We start from the raw sequence: 22,899 nt of genomic DNA, 5'->3' as shown, positions 1-22,899 counted from the left end.
AGCCTGACACTCAAAACTTGGCAATTTTCTGTCCTAGCATCTTGGAGATCACACGCAGGTCCAGGCTATTTCAGGAAGGGAAAACAGTTCTGTTGAATATATTGCAAATTGAAGATGACACGAGCAGTGTCCTGTTGGCCCCGGAGCCCAGGGCAAACTGTGCCGGGACCCGGGCTCCGTGGCCTCTGCACCTTCGCCCTCACCTGGTGTGTCCTGAACACACTTCCAGCTCTGCCAAAATACGATGAAGCAACCAGTGCCTTAGTGGAGTCTTGAAATATTTTGTCTGAGCTGATTCTCATCAGGCAGTGTCTAATTTATCTTGAATCTCTGGAATTCTGGAATGTAGCCCTGGCCCCGGCTCACGGTAATTAAATTCTGCAGAACATTGTGTCCTAAAATCCTCATGGCTCCCTGCATCAAGGACCTATTAGTGTTCCTGCACCCAGAAAGGCAGGCCTTCGCTGCCTGAGTACCAACAGCTTTTCTCATCTGTGTACTCAGCCTGGCTTTAAAATAATTATTTCATATTCATTTAAGTAGTAAAGCTGGGACATTTAACATGATTTTTTCCCTCATTACCAAAGCTTTTGTTTATTAGAGGAAAATTTAAAAATACAGATGAGCAAAAATTTTTTAATTAAAAACATTAATAATACCCAACCCTTTTCTATTGACAGCATAACTTATGAGCTTGTAAAAATGTGAGAAAATACCCATGACAATAATTCACGTATGGAGGGGTCTTAAAAATTAATTTCTAATTTCCCTCTCAACCTTCGATGTCACACACTGAGGCTGCTGTGTTACCCTCCTGTCATACACTCTCCACCTCCAGTGTTCATATCCACATATGAATGCTAGACATATACTCACTTTTTAAAAAAAAGTTACATTTTTGTTGTTAATCTGCAGCCTGTTTTCTTGTATTTAACAATAAGCCATGGTGCACTGGAACACAGGCAGACCCAGTGCATTATTTTTAACAACCAGGTCATCATACTCCATAGTCTGCATGAACCTTAACTCATTCAACCTGCTCCCTGCTGACTAGTCACTTCTGGTATTTTTTTTTTTCTCATAAACAATGCCACAGTGAACCTCTTCATGTGTATTTTCTTTCTTATGGCTGTTTCATACAGTCATATTTTTAAAGCTTTAGTTAGTGTTTGTTTTAAAACTAAGACAGTATATGATCCACTAAGTTGGTAGACTCTGCTGGGTCCTTGATCTATTTTGTTGGACTATGAATAAATTCTCATATCCAGGTATACACACTGTCTTAGTTGCTTTCCTCACTGCTGAGACAAACTACCAAACACCCAAAGCTAAAAGAGGAAAGGTTTATTGCAGCTCACAGTTGGCTGGCTCCAAGGCAGGCGGCACACAGCATAGGAGAAACAGTTCATGGTGGGCAGCAAAAGCAGCAAGCAGCAAGTGACAAAGCAGTGACAACAGCAGCCCTGTTTTTGTCCCTTATATTCTACTAGGCTCCCCACACTTGGGGCGGGTGTCATTCACACCCAGGGTGGGGCGGCCTTAATCCTAGCCTGGCATTGTGAATCAATCCCAGCATCACATCCAATCTAGATCCAGCCACCTCCAAAAAGCTCCACCTGCTGCCTGAGGCTTTGGGGGACATCTAGACACAGCCAGAACCCACCCATAGGAACATGGAAGGCTGTTGTGGTCCTTATTGCTTGTCCTGGTGACAGTTGTTACCTTATCACACAGTGTACCCCAGCCCTGATCCCTCACCCGCCCTTGGGCTGGACCCCAGCTCTCCACCTGTGGGCGCCCTGCTGTGGCTCCTGGAGTGAACTTGTGTTCAGCCCTCACTCCGCCCAGCGCGGGACAGCTTTTTCCAGACTCCTCACAGTGACGGAGAAAAGCCTCTTGCCCTGCAGCCCCATAGCACTCCTGGGCCTCTTTCTTACTGCCCTTTTCTCAGTCTGTTTCCTGTATAAGTCAGCAGTGCACATGTCCTTACACCTGACAGACGAGGAGACACCATCTCGTCTGAATGCAACCTGCAGGCAGGAAAAACCTCAAACACTATTGATTAGATTTGGAGAATTTGCCTAAAAGTAAGACCAAGCAGAGCCCAATGTTGGCCTTGCAAGCCCTGTGATAAGTTATGACTAAACCCAGTTATTAGGGCCATCGGGAGGGCAGTGCTGTGGAGGAGTCACAATGAGAGTATGGGTTTTGATCTTATAGGCATTGCCTTAACTTCTAGAACAGGATCAGTGAACTTTTTCTGTAAACAGGCAGGTAGTCCATATCTTAGGTTTTGACAGCTACTGTTGCTCAACTGCACCATTGTCATGAAAGCAGCCGAAGCCGAAGTGAACCAGAGCATGCCTGTTTATTTCCCAACGGCATGGGCCACCTTGCACCAGCTTCTGGTGCACAGGGTGCCTGGTACAGGGGGACTCACTGCAGTTACCTCCAGGTGCCAGTCCTTGTGCTTCCCTTGTGACCCGGAGCAAGCTCCTTAACCTGTCTCTTTTTCAACATCGAATAGGCCAGCATCTGTGAAAGGGGTTGGCACTTCACAGGCACAGAAGTGGTCACCACTCACAGCGGGACAAGACTGAAATGACGAGACTGTGGAAGGCTGGAAGGCAACAGATAGCGGAGATGACAGGGGTGCAGCGCAGGGCCACCTCTCAGGCACAGGCTCCTGCAGGGCACGATCAGGTGTAGACAGACAGGCAGACCAGGGCCTCACACCTCCAGGCACAGCAGCGAGATTAAGGAAAGGCCGAAGATGATTTAAGGTGCCTGGAGCTGAGTACAGCAAAGGGAGGAGACTTCAGGAAGAATTATTGGTGAAACCGATTTAGATGGAGATTTAGGCCCTTTTTAGCTAAAGCGCACAGTGCATCCCCACTGCTTGGCTGGCCTCATCATTTCCAGGCGCTCCCCTGGCTGTGGCCATCATGCTTCCCAGGTCCAGCCTCCGGGGGCCTTTCCACCGCGCATGAGGCTGAGCTCCAGCCCGGAGTGGGCATGCGAGGCCTAGCGCTGGGCTCCCCGTAGCCTTTAACCCACCCTGGCCCGAGCAGGCGCTTCTGCCGAATCGGCCGCTCTGCTTAGTCAGGCCCCTCAAACACTTCTCCCTCCCGTGCTCTGCGTGCTCTCTCTAGCCCAGTGCCTCCTCCTCCCCACTGTCCCTCAGTTCTCTTCAGAAGCTGCCTCACCCCATTCCCATCCTCCACTGAGTCCCAACCCTTGTCCTCCCTGACGGTCCCGTCCTGTCTGTGCTCAGCCTGCGGCTGCTCCTCCTCCATGCCCGCACGATGGGTGAACAGGAGGCCTGGGTTTGGAGCCCAGAGACCCAACTCTGTCCTGGCCCTGCCATCACCCCCGACACCCACTGCCCATGATGGGGAAGCTTGCTTCATAACTCTGAGCCCCAGCTCCCTTACTCTGTGCCTTGGGGAGTATGAGAATGAATGGGGTTAAATGTCAGGTGTGGTGGTGCACACCTGTAATCCATGTGGTAGGCTGAGGCAGGAGGATCACCGCAGGTATGAGGACAGCCTGGGCTATGTAGTGAGTTCAAGGTTCAAGGCAAGCTTGAACTACATAGTGATACCCTGGAGAGAGAGAGAGAGAGAGAGAGAATTAAGTTAAGTGAGTAAATGAAATGAAGAGGCCAAGAAAGCTCCAAAGGTAGCTGGCTGGCTGGAGTTCCGAGGGTCTGAACTGCCCACATGGTTTGACCCACACTTCTCCCCAGGGATGTAATAATTTGCAAGCAAGATCAGCCTGAACGGTGCCCTTGACTAATTACCACACCTAGCAGGGTTTTTAAAAAACACTTAATAATAGGGAAGGGTGGAGGGGGTGAAGGGAGCACAGGGAAGGGGGAAAAAATAAGAACCAAGATGCATCATGTACAGGTACAAGTATCCAATGATAAATGTAAGCGTATTGTATACCTAAAATGCACCAATAAAAGAATTTAAGAAAAAAAAACTCAATAAATTCTTCTCATTTGTTTTTGACTTGTTCTGTCAAATCCCCACCAACATGATGGGGAGGAGCACTTGCATCCGTTTCTTAAGTTTGCAAGACAGGACTAAGGTGTTCGTTAGCATGGGCTGGAGGAAATGCTTTAATATTGTTTGAAACTACATTCAGAGTGTCATAAATTTGTAAAGTTGAGGAGAAAGAACCGAAACATTTTCCAAACATGCAGACACAGAGTTAAAATTCTTCTTTTTCTACCTTCCTCCTTGCAAAACAGCTCCACTGCGCACTGTGTTGGGAGGGTCCTGCCTCCCATCACCCCGGGTGACCAGCTCCGTGCAGCAGACACAGTGTAAGCTGTATCTCTATAGTGTACCCTCTTCCCACAAGGGCATACTCAATTCTGATGAATACAGTAAACAGTGTACTGATGGAAGCAATGGAAATATCCCACGCACTGTTATACCTACCTGTGATGCTCAGGGGTTTTACACAATGTTTTAACACATTGTGTCACTAATTGCTCAGCCAGGGAGCCAGGGGCTGGCCGCATGGCCCATAAGACTCCAAGGCTAAAAGGTCCACTGTGGTCATCCAGCTCCTCCGGGTGTCCTGTCCCCCATTGCAGGCTGTTCCTTGTGGGACTGTGTCCACAGCAGCCACCAGTACCTACCACAGAGCTAGAGGGGTTTCAGTAGAAACTCACAGTGTCTTGACGTTTTGACAAGAAAGTATTCATTATTAGGAAATATTGTATTAAGAGATAAATTGAACATGTTTCTACCATGGCAGGCATAGTTATAAAGCATGTGGATAAAACTACCTCAATGTATGTAAAAGTCACTTAGGTTTCTATGTAAGGTTTTGGTACCTGAATCAAACTCTGCATCTGAAACAAAAATTGAAACAGTAATTCCATGACCATCTGGAAAACCTGTCAATGAGAATAAAATGACTTACTAAGTACAATAAGAAAATACATGTGCAAGGTAACATAATGTGATTTTATTAAAATCACAAATATATACAGATAAATTAATCAACTTCCTCAAGTTGTGTCTACCTAAGATTAATTAGCAGATAATTTACAACCCTGGTAAAGTTTTATTTTAGAATCAGCCATGTTCACTGGAAAGTATGAGTCTTAAGTTTTAATAAAGTTCCTTGATGAAAGAATTATAAAATTAGTCCTTCCTGCATACTGCAATGTTGTAAAAGTTAATTAATTCTTTGACATTCAGCAATGTAGCTAAATTACTTTATATATTGTTTGAGCACAGTGTCTATAATCTTCTGATTAAAATAATAACTACCACAATCATCAGTCCTAATTATTATTTACCCATTGGCTACCCATCACCTACCACCCCTGAGAGCACATCTTGGGATCTGACAAAATTATTTTCCGAGGAGTTCTAGAAAACTTTTGCTCTCATAGGCTAAGGGAAAAAAGGCTTTAATTTTTAGGTTTCAAAGTCAGAGTTTATGAACAAAAGTGTATTTTTAAAAAACTCTTATACTGAAGAAAAATCCCAGCAAGCTTTTGTGCATCCTAATACAGCTAATTCACTATCGTTTACCCTGTGGTTTCTATTTAAATTTGTGCTGCTATCATGATTTATTCCTACCTCACAAGACAATGAATCTAGGTTTTATTTCTCTTTATTGCACAGATTTGTACAGCAGGCAAAGTGGTTGAAAATCAAAGGAAAAGAAGATATTGGCTTGGATAATCTCTTCAGAGGTAAAAACAAAAACACTAGCAAAAACGCAGAAAATACTTTTTGTTGTTCAGAATGTCGTATCTATTGGATTCTTTGACTTTATCATTGCAGCGGGCAATGTTAGAAAGAACTTAACCAGGTGTCAAGAGACACCCTACCAGTAATACCTTCCACCATTCCACTGCCCTCCACCTTAATGTTCTCCATTTTTAAAATGCCAAAAGTGGCCCTGGCCCGTGTCAGTCTCTGCTCTGGTCTGTCTGCCTTCAGAGAGGCCAGGGAAGCCAGGGGTGTCTCGCTACAGTGGATAAATGGGAGGACTGTAAAATGCATCTCGTTAGCAACTCAAACGAGAAAGTTATTGGGGGAAAAGGCTTAACCATCAGAGCTGAGAAATCTGTTAGCGTGTAGGAAACAGAATTGCATGTTTCCATTTAGCCATGATTCTTTCTGAAGAAGGCTCAATGCAGACAGAATTTTGAGGCTAGGCCATAAGGTACCAAGCTATGGGTGACGTTTTTCCTTGGTTGTCTTATTTTACATTTTGATCTGGTCAGATGAAAACATTGGCTGTTTGTAAATAGTATTAGATGTCTTCAACCAGAGTAGTCCTACAAAAGTGTGTCTCTCAGAACATGATCAGGGGTCTGTTCATCTTCCCTCAGAGGGAGGGGACAGCGGAAGCTCTCTTCATCTTGGTCACGAGTCACCTGGCTTTCCTTGTGTGTTTCCTGGTGTGATGGTTCGCGCTCATCAGAATCGTCTCTATGTGTATAATATAACCAGAGCTGAAGCTTCCTCTAAATAAATAGCTGATATTTTAGAAACTCCTCCATACAAATGTTCTCATCTATTTCACCAAGGCTTTTTCTGTAAGCAACACGTTTTGGAACCACACAAGAAGGCTTTAAAAAAAAAAAGTGTTGGTGTTTTAATTCATATTTTGACACTTTTGAAAATTTCTGCACAGAGTAATTATGTATGTGTTCCTGTTAAAACAGACACACAGTCTTGTACTTCGCATAGTAAAAGTAGTAATGAGGATCATCCTGACCAAAATAGAAAACAGCACCAGCAAAACACATTTGCATAATGTGAAAGATGAAATCTCTCCCAGCTTGGTCAGAGCCACTTATTCTTTTCTGCATCACTTGTGAGAAGTTTATGCCCAGATGCCTTTATTTATTTGTATATTCACTGCCCTTTTTAATTTAAACATTGGGACTTCCTGGCAGGGGAGGGCTGGGATATGTTAGGAATGGCAGTAACACAGTCGCGGGGGAGTCCTGGATGTGATTTCCTGAGGACTGCCCCAGGAGATCCACCCTATTGTGTGGGAATTTACGGGGTGTCCTTGCCCTGTTTCCTAGACTGACCTCTGTCACCCCAAGTGGCTCCTCCTGTACCCCACTAATCCCCGTTATTATAATTCAGCTCATTTGCTCTGCTTCTAACCTGGATGAGATACCATAATGAGAATAAATGTTACTACGGTGACATTCAATGATCACTTAATATTTCCCTTTTTTATTTCTTAAGCCTATAAACCTAAGTGTAATTCCCAAGTCAATACCCTTTTTGGGCAGGACATAACTTTGAATTAACATCTTCTTCATTCATTAGCAATCTTTTTTTTTAAAGAGAAATGAGCTACAAAGCTATGCACTAGATTTCTAGAGATTGTGTACACACATGTTCATATGCCCATGTGGCTACTGATTTTTTTTTATCTCGGACATAATTTCAAATTTTACTTGTAATCATTTTTATTTTCTAAACATTTCATTCACAGTGGATATACTTGGCATTTATAAAGAAAAATCTTTTTAAAGTACCCTTGTTCTTTTCAAGTATAATTTTTAGAAATTTACCACTCCTTCCTTTCTCATAATAATTTATAGGAATAAGACTGGGTGACAGAATTTTTTAATAATTTCTAATGATATAAGTTTTTTGAAGGCAGCATGAGTATCTTAAAAGGGTATTTGGTTGTGGAATTTGATAGGAGTTTAGGTGGAATTTGCCTTCCTGATCTCAGGTTTCCAAATAACCTTATTGAATGGCATGGCAAATGGAAATCATCCGTTGTGTTTTTTGTTAAGTAAAATAATGCAGGCATATGGAGGCCCTTTATAACTGGAGATTTCAATTAGTAAGCTTTTTCTTTTAAAATTATTTTCCATCTCAAACATGTCATTAATGATCATTCTTTTAATCCCAAGTTTCATAAGTCAAACAATTAAAAATAAATTTTGTTAATGAATCTTTCAGAGATTCATTTCAGGTATTATTATCATTCATATTTTTGATTGGTATATAATTATTACTTGATAATCTCCAGTTAGCTTACTTCCCATGCTTACTGGAAAGTGATGGTCAACTTTTTTTTTTTTTTTTTGGTACCAGAGATCGAACTCGGTTCCCTGCACTTGCACAGCAGGCGATGAAACCACTGAGCTAAATCCCCGGCCCCTGGTGGTCAACTTTTGAGGTGAGTTCCTACACACTGCCAGTGAGTTCCTACTTCCTTAAGTAAAAATTATTGTCCAGGTACACAAAAGACCACACTCAGGTAGTCCCTGACACAGGTGAGGAAGACGCTGGCCATGTGCAGCCCCTCAGCTCCCTCTGACAGGGAACCACTGTCCATTGCACATTTCACTGTCAGTCACTTGTGTCCCATTCTGAGTGTTTTATCTATGGAATCATACTCTCCTCTGGCTTCTCTTGCTAATGTGTTAGTGAGCTCCATCCAGATCATAGTTTGATTATTCTCACTGCTGCATATTATCCAATTTTAGGAAAATAACACAATTCATCTGTCCATTTTAATATTTACTTTTCAGTTTTGCGCTCCTACCAGTGGTGCTGCCAGAAACATTTGGTGTGTGATTTAGTTGATATGAATGTACATTTCTGCAGAATAGAGATCAATGAGTGGGATATCTGGGTGATTGGGTTCGTGTAAATTCAACTTCAGGAGCTAGTACCAAATGCTTTTAGAAAGTGGTTGCATCAGTACACTCCTATCAGCATAGTAGGAGAATTAAAGGCACTCCATATCTTTGCCAACATGTGCTGTGTGTCAGTCTCTTGAATTTTAGCCAGTGCAGGGGCTGATGTTGGTTTTCAACTGTGCTTTGAATTTGCATTTCTCTAAGGTCTCTGAGCTTGAATATCTTTTCAGTTCATTAGCTATGAATATTCTCTTCTGTGAATATCCTTCCATTTGTTTTTATATTGTCTTTCTCTTATTGATCTACCAGAGTTCCTTATGTAGGAATACTGTCTAGGTCCATTGTTGAGTTCCACATGTTTTCTTCAGTTTGTTATTTACCTTTCACTCTCTTAGTGGTGCCTTGGGATGACTATAAATTCCAAATTTTAATGCAATGTATCAATCCTTTCTCTTTTGGTTAGCATTTAATTGTTTTGTTTAAAATGTTTGCCTTATTCTGTGTTCATAATCAAGTAGCCATATATGTGTGCATCGGTTTCTGAACTCTATTCTCATCTATTAGATTATTTGTTATTCTTTTGCCAGAATCATCTGTCTTAATTACCACACCGCATAATACATTCTGAAAGCTATGAATGTCACTCCTCAAATATTGTCCTTCTATAAGATTATCCTAGTCCTGTCCCTTCACATTTCTAATTACCTTGACTATTTACTTATACACATACACACACTCCCTACAAACTATTCTTATCTTAATTAAAACTGCAGTGAATCTATAGACCAATGTCAAATGAAGTGCCACCTTCTAGTTCATGAACATTGTATATCTTTCCTTTTAATTAGGTGTTTTAAAATAATTTCCAGTAGTGTGGGAAATTTCCCTGAGCTAGCACCTCCATTCCAGTGTGAGCAGATGGAATGACAGCCAGGCATCTTTGTCTCAGTATCAGAAGGGAAGTATGTATAAGCTTTCCATTAAGTGTGATATGTGATGTAGGTTTTTGGAGTACCCCTTAGTATATCAAGGAAATTCCTTCCATTTCTAGTTTGCTATATTCTTATTTTTATGAATGAATTGAATTTTATCAATACATTTTCTACTCCCATATGAATGATCACATAATATTTTTTCATTTATTCTGCTGTGGTTAATTTTATTACAATATTTCTTAAGGAACTTTTTTGCTAAAGCATATTGTAAATATGGGAAAAGTATGCAAATGACTCTTTTATTCCCAGTGAATTTCCAAAACAACATTCATGTACCAGCATCTACATCAAGAAACAGACCTTGCTTTGCCTGCTTCCAATATGTGTGACTTTCAACACACTGGCAGTGAGGCATGTAGTGTGCTGACTGCTTCCTCCCTGGACAAACCCATGTGACATTAAAAAAAAAAACCTAGACATTTCTCAAAGGGGATTGGCCAACAAATAGGAAAATACAGCAAAAAAAGGATGTGATAACATGAGAAGTGAAATTCTAGTCACATCCCAGAAGATTTACAGAAAAAAGAAGCCAACCACATAGACACTGAGCCTGCCACCCTTCAAGACACTCGATGTGCAGCCAGGGACCAGGGCCAGGGAGGGCACACTCACTGACACAACAAGGGCAGTGGTTGTGACAGACAGTAGGTGATGCTGGTGAGGAAACAAAACACATTATCCAGTGTTTATAATGTTGTGAATCACAGAATACTAAATTTTATTTACACATTTAAAAGTTTGCCTAAACCTTTGTTTAACAGTAAGAAGGGTGCTATTGTTTGACCCAAAATTGTAAAGATCACAGAAAAGACTCACAGTTTTTCCTACTCATTACTCACCTCAGTTTGCATAGATTTGGTTTGCATAGTCAGTTTGACAGCCCCACAGTGTGCTGCCCAGGGAGAACTGTCTGTGTTTTAGTAAGGACATTTTCAGATACATTCATGGGAGAATTTGCTCTGCAATTTTCTGTCTTGTTTTGATAGTGCTATTATCACAACCCCATAAAATGAGTTGGGAAGTATTCACTCTTTCCATTCCCACAGAGAGTTTATGGAAAACTCATGACATTCATTTTAACTGTTTAGTTGAATTCACCAGGAAAATTATCTAAGCCTGGAGAGTTTTTTATAAGCAGGGTTTTAATTTCAGATTCAATTGTTTAATAGAGGATGTTAGATGTTTAAAATGTCTTTTATATACTTTTTCTTGGAATTTGTCTATTTCATTTAAATTTTCTAATTTATTGCTATGAATTTGTTCACAATACCTTCTGAGAGCTCTGTGTCTATAGATTCTGCATTCAAGTCCCTTCTTCATTTGTGAAATCAATTCTTTGTACACTCACACACTGTATGTCTGTCTCTTTTTCTCTGTCTCTTTCTGCCTCTCTCTCCTTCTCTCTTGATCCATCTTGCTAGAGGTTTATCCATCTTCTCAGTGGAGCTACTTTTGGCTGTGTTTACTTTTTTCCTATGGCACCTTTATTTTCTGAGTTATTAATGTCTGCCCTTATATTTCAATCTTCCTGCCTTCCATTCACTTTGGATTTAGTTTGCTTGTGTTTTCTGACTTCTTTAAATGATCACATATGTCATTTATTTTCAAATATATTTTAATATATACTTAAAGCTATTATTATTAGTCTAAGCATAGCTTTACTTCTATTCTTTAAATTTCAGTTTGCCAAGTTTCACAATTATTTCATTTAAAATATTTTCTCCCTTGTATGAGTTCTTTTGTGTGAGAGTTAAAGTACTATATACTGCTTAATTTCCAAATTTGAGAGAGAATTTATTATCTTTTCATTATTGATTTCTAGCTTTATTCCACTGTGGGAAGAGAACATATTCTGAGCAATAAGTTTGTTAGTCATGTTCATAGATCTTTTGCATATCATTCATATATATATATATATATATATATATATATATATATATATATCTTCAATCCTATTTATATGATTGTGTTTAAAGTTCAATTTTCCCAGAAATATTTTTCTTACCTTAACTTTTGAAGAATATTTTTGCTGGTTATAGAATTAATTTTTTTCCAACATAAAATATGAACATTCCACTGTCTTCAGACTTCCATTGTGTTTTTGAAGTCTTCTATGATTTTGTGGTGTTTCTTTTGAAAGGAGTGTGTCTTGAGATGTATTTTATTTTGTTTGATTGTTCACTAGATTCTCCTATTGTTTTTGATTTTTAGTTATTCTTCCTATGAAGTACCTAGGTATAGTTCTCTTTATATTTATTGTTTGGGGCTCATACTGCTTCTTAAGTCTGTAGGTATATATCTTTCATCACTTGGAAATTTGAACTGTTATCTCTTCAAACAGTATATTACTCATTCTCTTTTTTAAATCTTTTTTGAGACTCCATCAACAAATACCTTAAATGTTTTACTGTTCAAATGTCGTATATGCTCTTTTCTATATTTCCCCCCCTTTTTTCTCTACATGCTTCAATCTGTAGTTTTTCACTTGCCTATCTTCATGATCATTAAGGCTGTCTTCAACTCTCCCCACACTTCTATTACACCCATCTGATGAAATATTTAGTTGAATCTGTTTATATTTTAGTTCCACAATTTCCCACATACTGATTTTTCAATAGAATTTGTTTCTTGAGTAAAATTCTCTTTCCTGTCATCTAATACTGTAAATACATTACAGTTTTGCCTTGATGACCAGTATTGAATCATATGGATCTGCTCTTTTTTGCGGGGGGGATACACATTTTCGACAGAGTTCTGGTCTACTAAAGCAACAGCATCATAGGAAGAGTGGGATTCTGCTGCCTAAGACCCATAGAAGTGATGCCAATGATTCTGCCATAATGTGTTTAATCAAATGTTCTTCCATGAATATTTTTATTATTTTCAATCCTCAGTTTTAAAACAAAGACACAGTTAATATCACTATAATTATATGTTGTCATTTGTTGGAGTGTTTCTATAGGATTAATAATATCTGCAAGTGGGGTTCTTAGATTAAAGTTTGTGCACTTTTAAAATTGTGAGTGTTGTGAACTTGCCTTAGTGTGTTTGTGGCTTGTTACGCTCCTACCAACAGTGTATGAGAGCAACTGCTTCACTCTGTCTTTGCATGGAACCACAGTTTTGCTTTTTATTTTTGCCAATTTGATAGGAAAAATAACTAATTTGAATAAATAATTTGAGGGTGTCACAGTTTTAATTATTTTATTCACTAAAAAGTGTCTTTTTGGCTGAGCATGGTGGTGTACATCCCTAATCCCAGCAGTATGGGAAGCTGAGGCAGGAGGATCATGAGTTTGAGCTCAATCTGGGCAACGTAGCAATTTAGGGAGACCCTGCCTCAAACCAAATAAAAAGGGACGGGGTGCACCTCACTGTGAAGGCCCTGGGTTCAATCTCCAGGGCCACCAACAACAACCAAAACAGTGTATCTTCTTTTTCCATGTCAGTCATCTTTCTGAACATTATTCCTATCCTTAGTCTGTTTTATAATTTTTATGCTTTTATTGATATTTTGAAACAGACTAAGTATATTGTGGATGTGAACTCACTGTTCGTTACATATCTTACCAAGAATTTTTGTGTGGTCTTACCTTCTATGCTTTTTTCTTTTCAACTAAAAATAAGATTTTATGCAATCTAATATATCAGTTTTTTCTTTTATGATATCTAGTTTTCATGTCATTCTTATTTTAACACCAAGATTATGCATTTCATTAAGAAAATCTGTGGCCTCATTTTTTTTACACTTAAATCTTTACTCTGTGTAAAATTGACTGTCATGTAAATTAAGGTAATATGCCAGCTGGGTGTTGCTTTCTGAATTATCCCAATGTCATTTAATAGAATATTCATGTAAAAAGCTCTATTACATACTTGCAACTTAGAGAGAGGGAAAGCCAGAGATGGAGGGAGGGAGGGAGAGAGAGAGAGGAAGAAAGAGAAGGAGAAGGGGAAGGGGGAGGGGAGGAGGAGAGGAGAAAAGAAAAAGAACGTTTTTTATACCTGAAGCTGAAGATGCTCCTTTTGTTTTAGAGAGGCCTGAATCTCATGATGAAACTCAATTCAGAGTCAGAAAGTCAGGGATGTGAGTCCAAAGCAGGAGACATCGAAGACAATAGAAACCATGCAGAGATAAATATCAAACCAACAGAAAGAAGAACCTCACCCAGGAGCCAAGCATGCAGAGAAGAGGGGTGCGGTTGGCACCTGAAGCCTTGTGGGCCTTCCTCAAGGTTTCAACAGCACAAGTCTTGGGCTTCTTTTTATGTCCCTTCATCCTCTGTGGAAGATGACTCGCAGAGTTACAAAACTCACTGGTTTTGCACATATTTTTAAAGCCCTCTGGGCCTGTCTTCTCGAAGAGAATGAATGGAACCATGATGTAAGTCTGTGTGAAACCTTCAGTTTTTCAGGGCATCCCCAAAACTGTTCCTGTGTGTTCCTAAGGACGATAGCCACTGTGAAGGAATGAATCACTTCTGTCTACCCTGAAGCACGCTGTCAGTACCCACCTGGGCTCTTTCCTTCCGACTTGAGTCTCCTGTGTGGGACCATGGCAGGCTTCCACTTGTATGCCCAGTGATGGACTGCCCAGCTTCTGCCAGTGCCCCTGAGCCCCACAGTGACTCTTATCCCTACTACACATGTCTTCCTTAGGATCAAGACTGTCACCAACATGTCCTCCAAACTGAGTGACAATACATCCTGTATTTGGGGATTTCATAGGGAAGGATATATAGAAACATAGACATTATTAGTGGTCACACAGTGTATTATACTGTCTGGCAAACTGACTCGTGTATGCTATGAGCAGTGTGTCTAGTGATTTTAAGGGCTTATTATTCCAAAAACCAAGACCTTCTTTCACAGGTAACTGAGGGAAGAATGGCTCTGTATAACCTTCCCACTGGCATTGTTCATCAATGGACTCATTGCAGTTAGAAAGCAGACTGCTGGTTTCAGCTCTGACATGTGAATAGGTTAGAAGTCATCATTTCCATCCTTATAACAAGAGGGAAGATGAGCAAACTGAAGACCAACAGCTCTTCTTAGATCCCTCAGAGAAGTAAGGTCCTGCTTTCAGAGGAGATTTAACCCTAACCTTCCTGTCACACATAAAGCAAGGGGAAAATGCTAAGAAGCTCTTCTGAAGGTCATAACCCAGAGACTTGGGCCAACAGGGCCTGGAGCTGGGTTTGTCCTGAAACTGTAGAACACACCCAGCTACCCGAACCATAAGCGCTACATCAGAACAGGGTCACAAACTGGAGACTACAGCAGGCAGCTGCAAGACACAAGCTATGTTGAAGAAGGAGTTTCCAGGGACATCCAAAATGACAGAGACAGAAATAGACACTAGAGGAAACGAAAGTGTTTGACATCTACATGTAAACCAAGCATTAAGTGTAACATAAACATAAAGCATCACATCAAAGACCTCATTCCTAAGTTCCCCAGATATGAAATGTTATCAAAAATATGGTGAATGCTTAAATTTTAAAAATTATTATAGTTAAAGACACATTGCCATTATACTCTATGAAAATCCTCCCCCTCACTTCAAACACACTTATCCCATTTTTCTTGCCACTTTCTGAAGCAGTTCTGGAAGTTGTCTTTCATGAGTGTCTTTGGTTATGCTGTTGTGGCTGCCTTGATGTCCTTAGTCCACTCAAAATGTATACCGTTCCTGGTCATTTTGATTTCAGGGAAGAGCCTGAATTCCCCAGATACCAGATCAGTGAATGAGGCAGATGAGGATGCTTCATCATATTTTTAGGAGCCTGACTTCCCCAGATACCAGATCAATGAATGAGGCAGATGAGGATGCTTCATCATAATTTTAGGAGCCTGACTTCCCCCTGGACGGCACTCAATAGTAGGATTCACCATGTTTTTTATCATACTTTTTAAAGACATGGGAGAGAACTTCCATAACTGCTTCAGAAAGTGGCAAGAGGGATAGAATAGTGTATTTGAAGCAAAGAGGAGTATTTTGAGAAGGTGTAATGGTGACGTGTCTTTTACTGCAATTATTTTTTTAGTTTATTCACTATATTTTTATCACACCTTGTTTGTTAGAGAATTTAGCATATATGGAGGGGAATTTAGCTATGATATAATTACACAATCATATAACTATGATATGCTAAGGACTCTGATGAAAAAAGTGGACAACACACAAGAACAGATGAATAATATAAGCAGAAAGATGGGAGCTCTAAAAAAGAATTACAAGAAAATGCTAGAAATGAAAAACAATGTACAAGACCTGAGGAATGTCTCAAAAGCAGAGGGTGCGGGACTGAAGAAAGAATCGGTGGGCTTGGAGATATGCCAATAGGACTTCCCAAACTGAAAATCAGGGAGATAAGAGATGTAGAATATTTGAAAATGATGAGAATTGTGGGACATAAATTACAAAGGAGAAACATTTTAAATAATAATGGCTGAGAACTTTCCAAAACTAATGGCAGAGAACAAAATACAGGTCCAGGAAATCAAAGGAATGGCAGACAGAATAAATAGCACAACACCTACAACTTGATGTCATAGACAAATACACAATATCCAAGGTGAAGAGAAAATCTTAAAAGAGATCTCACCCCCCCCAAAAAAAAATACCATTGGAGGAGCAGGAATGAAGATGATAAGATGATACCGAATTTCTCTTCAGCAACCACACGAGCAGGAAAGAGAGAGACCAAGTTGTTTAAAGCATTGAAAGGAAACCTCACCATGTACAATTCTGCATGCACTAAAAGTATCCTTCAGAAGTGAAAGAAGAATAAAAAGGTTTTCAGGGAAACAAAAACTGAAGGAATTTATCTCCAGGAGAGCCAAAAACTGTTAAAAGAAGGTGTCAGAAAGAAGAAAAATGACGTGTCAGGAACTTAGAGCTACATAAACAGCACACCAGAAGGGGAAAAGAATTTCTGGAATATAAAATTTTTTATGTAGTCTTAATTGATCTCTGTTTTTCAGAGTAGTAATAATGACAGCAAGTAACTGGGTGATTCTGACTTACGGATAAGTGACTCAAATAGTCCCAGTGCTAGACGGGATAAGCCCGAGATGGGATTATCTCTCTAAGGTGCCTGTGCCGTGGTGTGCACTGAAAGAACTCAGATATTTAGTAAGTGTGTCGTGCTAATTCCAGGGCAACTAGTAAAAATATTTTAAATTTAAAAGTATAATCAGTGCTCTAAGTCAGGAGAGAAAATTGAATCACATAAAATGCACATTAAAGTCAGGGATGGGAAAGGAAAAGTGAAGAAAAGTGAACAAGTGCAACAAACTGAAAAGGGGTCAAGCTCAAAATGGATCACAGACAGAAATGTGAAATGCAAAACTATTAAATTCCTACAGGACAACAAAGGAGAAAATCTAGGTGACCTTGCATGTGGTGGTGACTTAGACACAGCACCAAAACCACGGTCCCTGAAACAGAAACTTGGTAAGATGGACTTTATTAAAACTAGAACTTTCTGTACTGGGCAAGACTTTATTCAACAACAACAACAAAAAAGTCAGAGACTGGCAGGAAAAACTTGCAAGCATATATCTCATAAAGGACTCACACTCTATATAAAAAGAACCATTAAAACTCAAAAAGAAAACAACTCAGTTTCTGTCAACCTCAGCAAATACAGATGGCAAATAAGTAAATGAAAATTTGGTCCACCTCCCATCAGAAGGGAAGAGCAAATTAAAGCAATGAGATGCCATTGCACAACTTATTACAATAGAGAAAATCCATAACTCTGACAAATCCTGGTGAGGATGTGAGCAATAGGAACTCTCTCATTTATTGCTAGTAGGAATGCAAGAGGGTACAGCTACCTTGGAAGACAGTTTAGCAGTTCCTTACCAAAGATAAACACAATCTTACCATAAGATACAGCAGTCATGCTCTTCAGTATTTATCCAAGTGAGCTTAAAACATGTCATATCGACGGCAGCTTTATTTATAACTGCTAAAAGTTAAAAGCATGTCCTTCAAGTGGTAAATGAATAAACAATTTATGGTTACTTCCACACAATGCAGTATTATTCAGTAATAAAAAAAATGAGCTCCAAAAAGCCATGGAGAAAACTTAATTGCACATTATTCAGTAAAAGAAGCCAGTCTGAAGTGGCTACCTGCTGTATAATTCCATGTACATGACGTTCTGTAAAATACAAAACTACAGAGATGGCTGAATGATCAGTGATTTTTAGGGGTTTGGGTAGGAGGGAGACAGATGGAGCACAGGGCATTTTCAAGGAGGAGAAACTGTTCTATACGAAAGGGTTCACCGAAATAGTGGAATAAGTCATTATGCACTTGTGAAAACACATAGAACTGTACAACCCAAAGTCTTAATTTAAGTTGCTGCTAATAATGTATGGATACTGTGCAAGAGATTATACTATTGTATGATATTTAAACTAAAAGAAATTGTAGGATTGAGGCTAGAAGGGCATATAGGAACACTCTACTATTGTAACACCATAACCTGGGTTTGTGTCTCAGGAAATCAAAGAATGGAATCAAGGACAAAGGAGATGGACAGGACAAGTATTTATTAAGAAGAGAGAATAGTAGTTGAGAGAGGATCCAAAAGTGGGTTGCCATGGGGATTTTTTCTCTAGGAGTTTTTATACCAAAAAATGAGCAGGTCTCAGACCACTCTGAGTCAAACTAAAGTCAACCTGCAGGACAAAGACAAGCTCACCTGAACTAGAAAGGGGCCTATGAGGAACTGAGGCAAATAGCAAGTGTATGCCTGCAGGGGCCTTTTATCTGCTATCTTATCCAAGTGATTCATTAAAAGAACAAAGTAAAAAGGAAAAAAAAACCCTACATTTTCCAGATAGGTAAGAGGAGAAGTTGTCATAGTGGGCTTCCAACGCCATGCATTACCTCACTTGCTGTATCCCTGGACTTAATTATTCCTCTTGTTCTTGATAACTCCTAACCTCAGGCTCCTGCTTCTCTGACCAAGGCCTGGTCTCTGCTTTGGCCCAGTGCCTCTCCAGCTGCCCATTGTCTTCTGCCTCACTTGGCTGTCTATAATACTATCTGCTCAATATTCCAATAAACTTAATACTTCCCCCCCAAATAAAGGATTAATTTTAAAGCTAAGTACTCAGTATTATTGTGATAACTCAGCAGTACTCGGGGTACTTTCACTCATCTCAGGGAGATAGGTTTGTCAGCCACGGAGACAGATAAGACAACTAGAGTAAAGCTGGAGGAAGGGAATTATTGCAGTGGCTGTAAGATGATTGTAAGGGCTGGATTGTGATGCCCATGATTGACTCCAACATCCTGACAGTTATGCAGAAGGAGACCGGTAGCATTTTAGGAGTGCCTAATGAATATTCTCAGTTTTAGCCTGGAACCATCCAAGCCTCTCTTACAAATGACTGTCGTGCTGGCAGAAACATGAGGGAGCTCAGGTTTGTGCGGGGTGTAGACACATCATCTATCTGTCCCTCTCCTGCACCCCGCTGCTACTTTCTTTAGATGTCAATTAAAATGTGACTAATCAGAGCTCACAAGATGGAATATAATATAATACGTTTCTCATTAGAAAGGATAGTTATCAGCCTTACCTCGCTTAACAAAGTAATACCATAGAACTTCCTCTCAAGTTAGAGACCAGCTGAGATCAAAGGGGTTGAGATTAGAGATTTTAGAGCCACTGAGATGCACACAGTTAATTTGTTTTGCACCAAATCTTGTCACACACCTGCACCTGTGGACTGCTAGAAGCCATGCGTGGCTCAAAGCATGAGGGGCTGGATACCCGCCGAGTCTTCTTCCTAGGACACGTTGGGCTCCATCTTTTTTAAGCTTGGTTTTTAACACATCTGATAATATCATTCCAAAAACCAAGCTCTGTTTACCTTTTCTGCAGGCATACTTTTTTCTTATCAGCTTCTAAAACTATGTAAAAATGAGAAAGCTAGCTTTTACTTTTGCCCAAGAATTGAGACCTAGTTGATCGTTCATGGATTTTGAAGAAAGCTAAGCATTATTGACAAAACATTTTGAAAACTCAAGTGAGGAGGAAAGTCGGAGGGCAAGAATGAAAAAGTCTGAGTAAAAAAAAAAAACTACATTTGCTTTAATAAGCAGATCCTTATTTTTAGTTCTGAGACTTGAAGGGCTGACAACTCTGCAGACTAAATTCCACAGTAGCAAGGCTGGTATGATGTGGGCAGCACCATGAGCTTCCTCAAGAGTGTGCCAAAAATAACCCGGAGCTGGCGTCTGCCTGTGACACATCCTCTTGTCTACCCCGACGCTGTCTCGAGTGTGCCAGGTGCAGCTTCACCTGTCCGGGTCCCTGCAGACGGGCTCTGTGATTGGCCCCTTCAGCCATGCTGTGCTCTGAGCCCAGCTTCAAGGTGAGCATCCTCAGAGCTGAGGAAGAGGGGACATCCCAGACACTGAGGACCAGGGCTTATGTCTGGAACAGAATTACAGCTTCATTTTCTAGCATGGCATGGAGTGCTGCACTCTCCAGGGATAGAATGGGACTCCTGGGATCTCAGATACTAGGTCCTTATCCCAGGCGGTGCTGGGGACTTCTAGTAACATTGCCTTATTCCCACCACAGCCCAACCCGCAGTGGGGCTTGAAGGAGCTGGGCTTCTGACACCCGTAGAGAATATGAAGAGCAAGATCATGGGGCGTCTGTGAGGGTGGGGACTCCCCAACACCAAGCACCCTCCACTGTCCAACATCTCTCCCGGGGCACTGCCAGCCTGTGTCTTCCATGTCTAATTCAGCGCTAAAGGGAAATGTTCCCAGGCTGGAGCAAGTACATCCTTCAGATGTACTTGAGGTCAAAGAGGCCCTCTCCGTCTCTCTAGCAGATTGACGGGTGCAAGTTTTTTGCCTTGGTTACAGGTACTACAAACTTGAAAGAACTTGCCTGATACACTTCTCAGTGGGGAAGGACATCATGCTTGTTTTATAAGAACAAGTTTTCTAAACTCAGAATGTATACTCCCTAAGAATGCAGAAATAAGGCTCATGGCTTGTTTTAAAGGATACAGCAGGAAAGTTAAATAGGAGGCAAGGTTCAAGACTGCGGAGTGATTTAGAGAATGAGCCCGTGGGATTCCTTTTCTTAAAAACCTTCAAAGATTATCCTGGGTGTCTATGCAGGTGGTGCTGCTGTTTGGACATTGCATTACATTGCTGAGGGGTAAGGCTTTTAGATAATACCGCCAAGCACCTGTGTCTATACTGAAGAGAGAACGGGGTGCTGTCTTGAACATATGTAAATCAGCCTTACCTGTGTCATTGGACAGTCATCCTTTTAGATAGCTGCACTAAAATTCATTACTGAGAAGTGGAAAATGAGAGTTTTTGCTGGCCCCAGGACATCTGGACTAAGGCTGACTTGTCACGTAAGTCAGGAGGCACAAGAGATGTTCTTTCTAAAGTAATAGCTATTAATAAAATATGTAACTTTACATAAATAAGAGACATAATGCACTTCAGTGCCATGTGAAAATAGGTGCATGAATTACACCTGAGGTTGTTTAGTGTAGCGGTTAGGCACTTGGTCGATTCACTCTGAGTATACTGTCTCTCTCCTTGTTGCTATAGTAACTGTTGCCTGGTGGGGGTACGTCGTGTATCATTTATATCATAGACTTTATTTATTTGCCTAGACAACTGTTTCTTCCATTATTTACATGGCTCTCCCTCATTTACTATCTTTGTATGCTTTTTCTCATTGATTTGCTTGCCTTGTTTTGAAATATTTTAGTTGACACAATTTTTCCTTCAAATTTTGACTGCCGAGCACTTAGTGGTTGTGATGTGCAGGAAAATCGGGCTGTAAAATAACCATAAGAAAATAAATGAAATAAGCAGTAAAATAATAAGTATTTGAAGAATATAAAAACTAGAAAAAGAGATGCAGCTCTTTTGATGATTTTTTTTGCCCTTTTTTGCCTTTGGAAAGATGACTATTTAAAAAACAATTCCCCAGTGGTGATGAATTGTCATTTATACACTTTTTCCTAGTTTTAATGCTGTAACTATGAAAAATACAATCTTTTTAAAAGACATATCTTAGAAGTGGCATCAAATAACTGTTTTCATAGTATGTTCACTATGATGGTAATAATCACAGTAATAATTTGCTCTCTTCAATATTCCCATATTATAAATCCATTTCTCTCATTTCACTGTGAAGAACTGTGGTTGGCGTTTTGTTGCTGAGGCAACTGAGAGGGAGGGTGGGTGGCTTGTCCATGGTGACACCGTTAGTAAGCGATGGCGTGATGTGGTAGGGCTTCCTGGCTCCCTCCTGGGCTGTGTGGCTGAGTGGACAGCACCATCCAAAGGGCAGCTGGGACTGGGGCTTTAAGCCTAGCTGAAAACTCACTGCCTGAAGTGACTGCAAGCTTAGTCTCTTCACCTGTCTTAAAATAGTAGAGTGGCTTCAAAGAGACAGTTGATGGAAAAGGGCATGAGACCTAGAGCATGGTGGGTGTGGAGGCAGGAGCAGAGCTCAGCGCTTCCTGGAGGTGCAGCAGACGTGAGCTCATCACACTTTGCCTGTGCCTGGCCGGGTTCTGGAACTGACTCCTGCACCCTCTCTGACGGTCATCACGAAGAGACTTCTACAGAAACTTAGAAACCATGCCGTGTGGTGAGGGCTGACACTGAAGCTTGGAGTCCAGGGCCATTTCAGTGCCTCTGACACTCTTATTCTGTTGGGTGTCAGTCTTTCTTTTCATCAGAAGAATGCCTTTCTGCTGGCCAGACATTTCTCCTTGGAGATGACAGAATGGCTGTCTTACCATTATTGAATTTTATACACCTGATCCCTTTTATTTCAAAGGAATATGGACATATCTACCTCCAACCATGCTCTGAAAAAAACAGAGGAACCACACTTCCCTGGAAGAAGGGGTGCTCCACCCTTGCAGTGAGTGCACCTTTCAATCATCACCTGGGACGGGCAGCTTTCCCTGTTGGTGCTGCTACATTTAAAAGGGAAAGATGAGGTCCCCGTGTCCCTGGCTGAGGATGAAAGTCTAGCCGTCTGTGTTCCACACCTCCGTGTGTCATGAGGTGTGCGGGGAAGACCCTTCCTTGGGGCCTGAGAATCAGGGCTCCAGTTCCCTCATCCTTTCAGCGACATCGGCTCACCCTTCCCTGGGACACCTGTCAGGTGATGAGTGCCACTTGGCTGAATTGCAAGGGGTTTATTATTATTATTT

The 22,899-nt window shown here is 40.7% G+C and overlaps 1 long non-coding RNA gene across 1 annotated transcript in view; it reads left to right on the top strand.

Annotated features, from left to right (window-relative positions):
- LOC110350852 (uncharacterized) overlaps nt 1-22,899 on the top strand; it is a 60,923-nt gene that overhangs the window by 10,141 nt on the left and 27,883 nt on the right. The window contains exons 2-3 of the long non-coding RNA XR_015444764.1: nt 5,655-5,725; nt 8,112-8,196. This is a non-coding gene — a long non-coding RNA (uncharacterized LOC110350852). The remainder of the gene's footprint in view (nt 1-5,654; nt 5,726-8,111; nt 8,197-22,899) is intronic.

This window comes from Heterocephalus glaber, unplaced genomic scaffold (genome assembly GCF_053883595.1).
Source record: "Heterocephalus glaber isolate CG9 unplaced genomic scaffold, H.glaber_assembly_v1.0 deba00000331, whole genome shotgun sequence".
Taxonomy (NCBI): Eukaryota; Metazoa; Chordata; class Mammalia; order Rodentia; family Bathyergidae; genus Heterocephalus; species Heterocephalus glaber.
The sequence above is the reverse complement of the archived record's forward strand: the minus strand, read 5'-3'. Positions and strand labels throughout refer to the sequence as shown.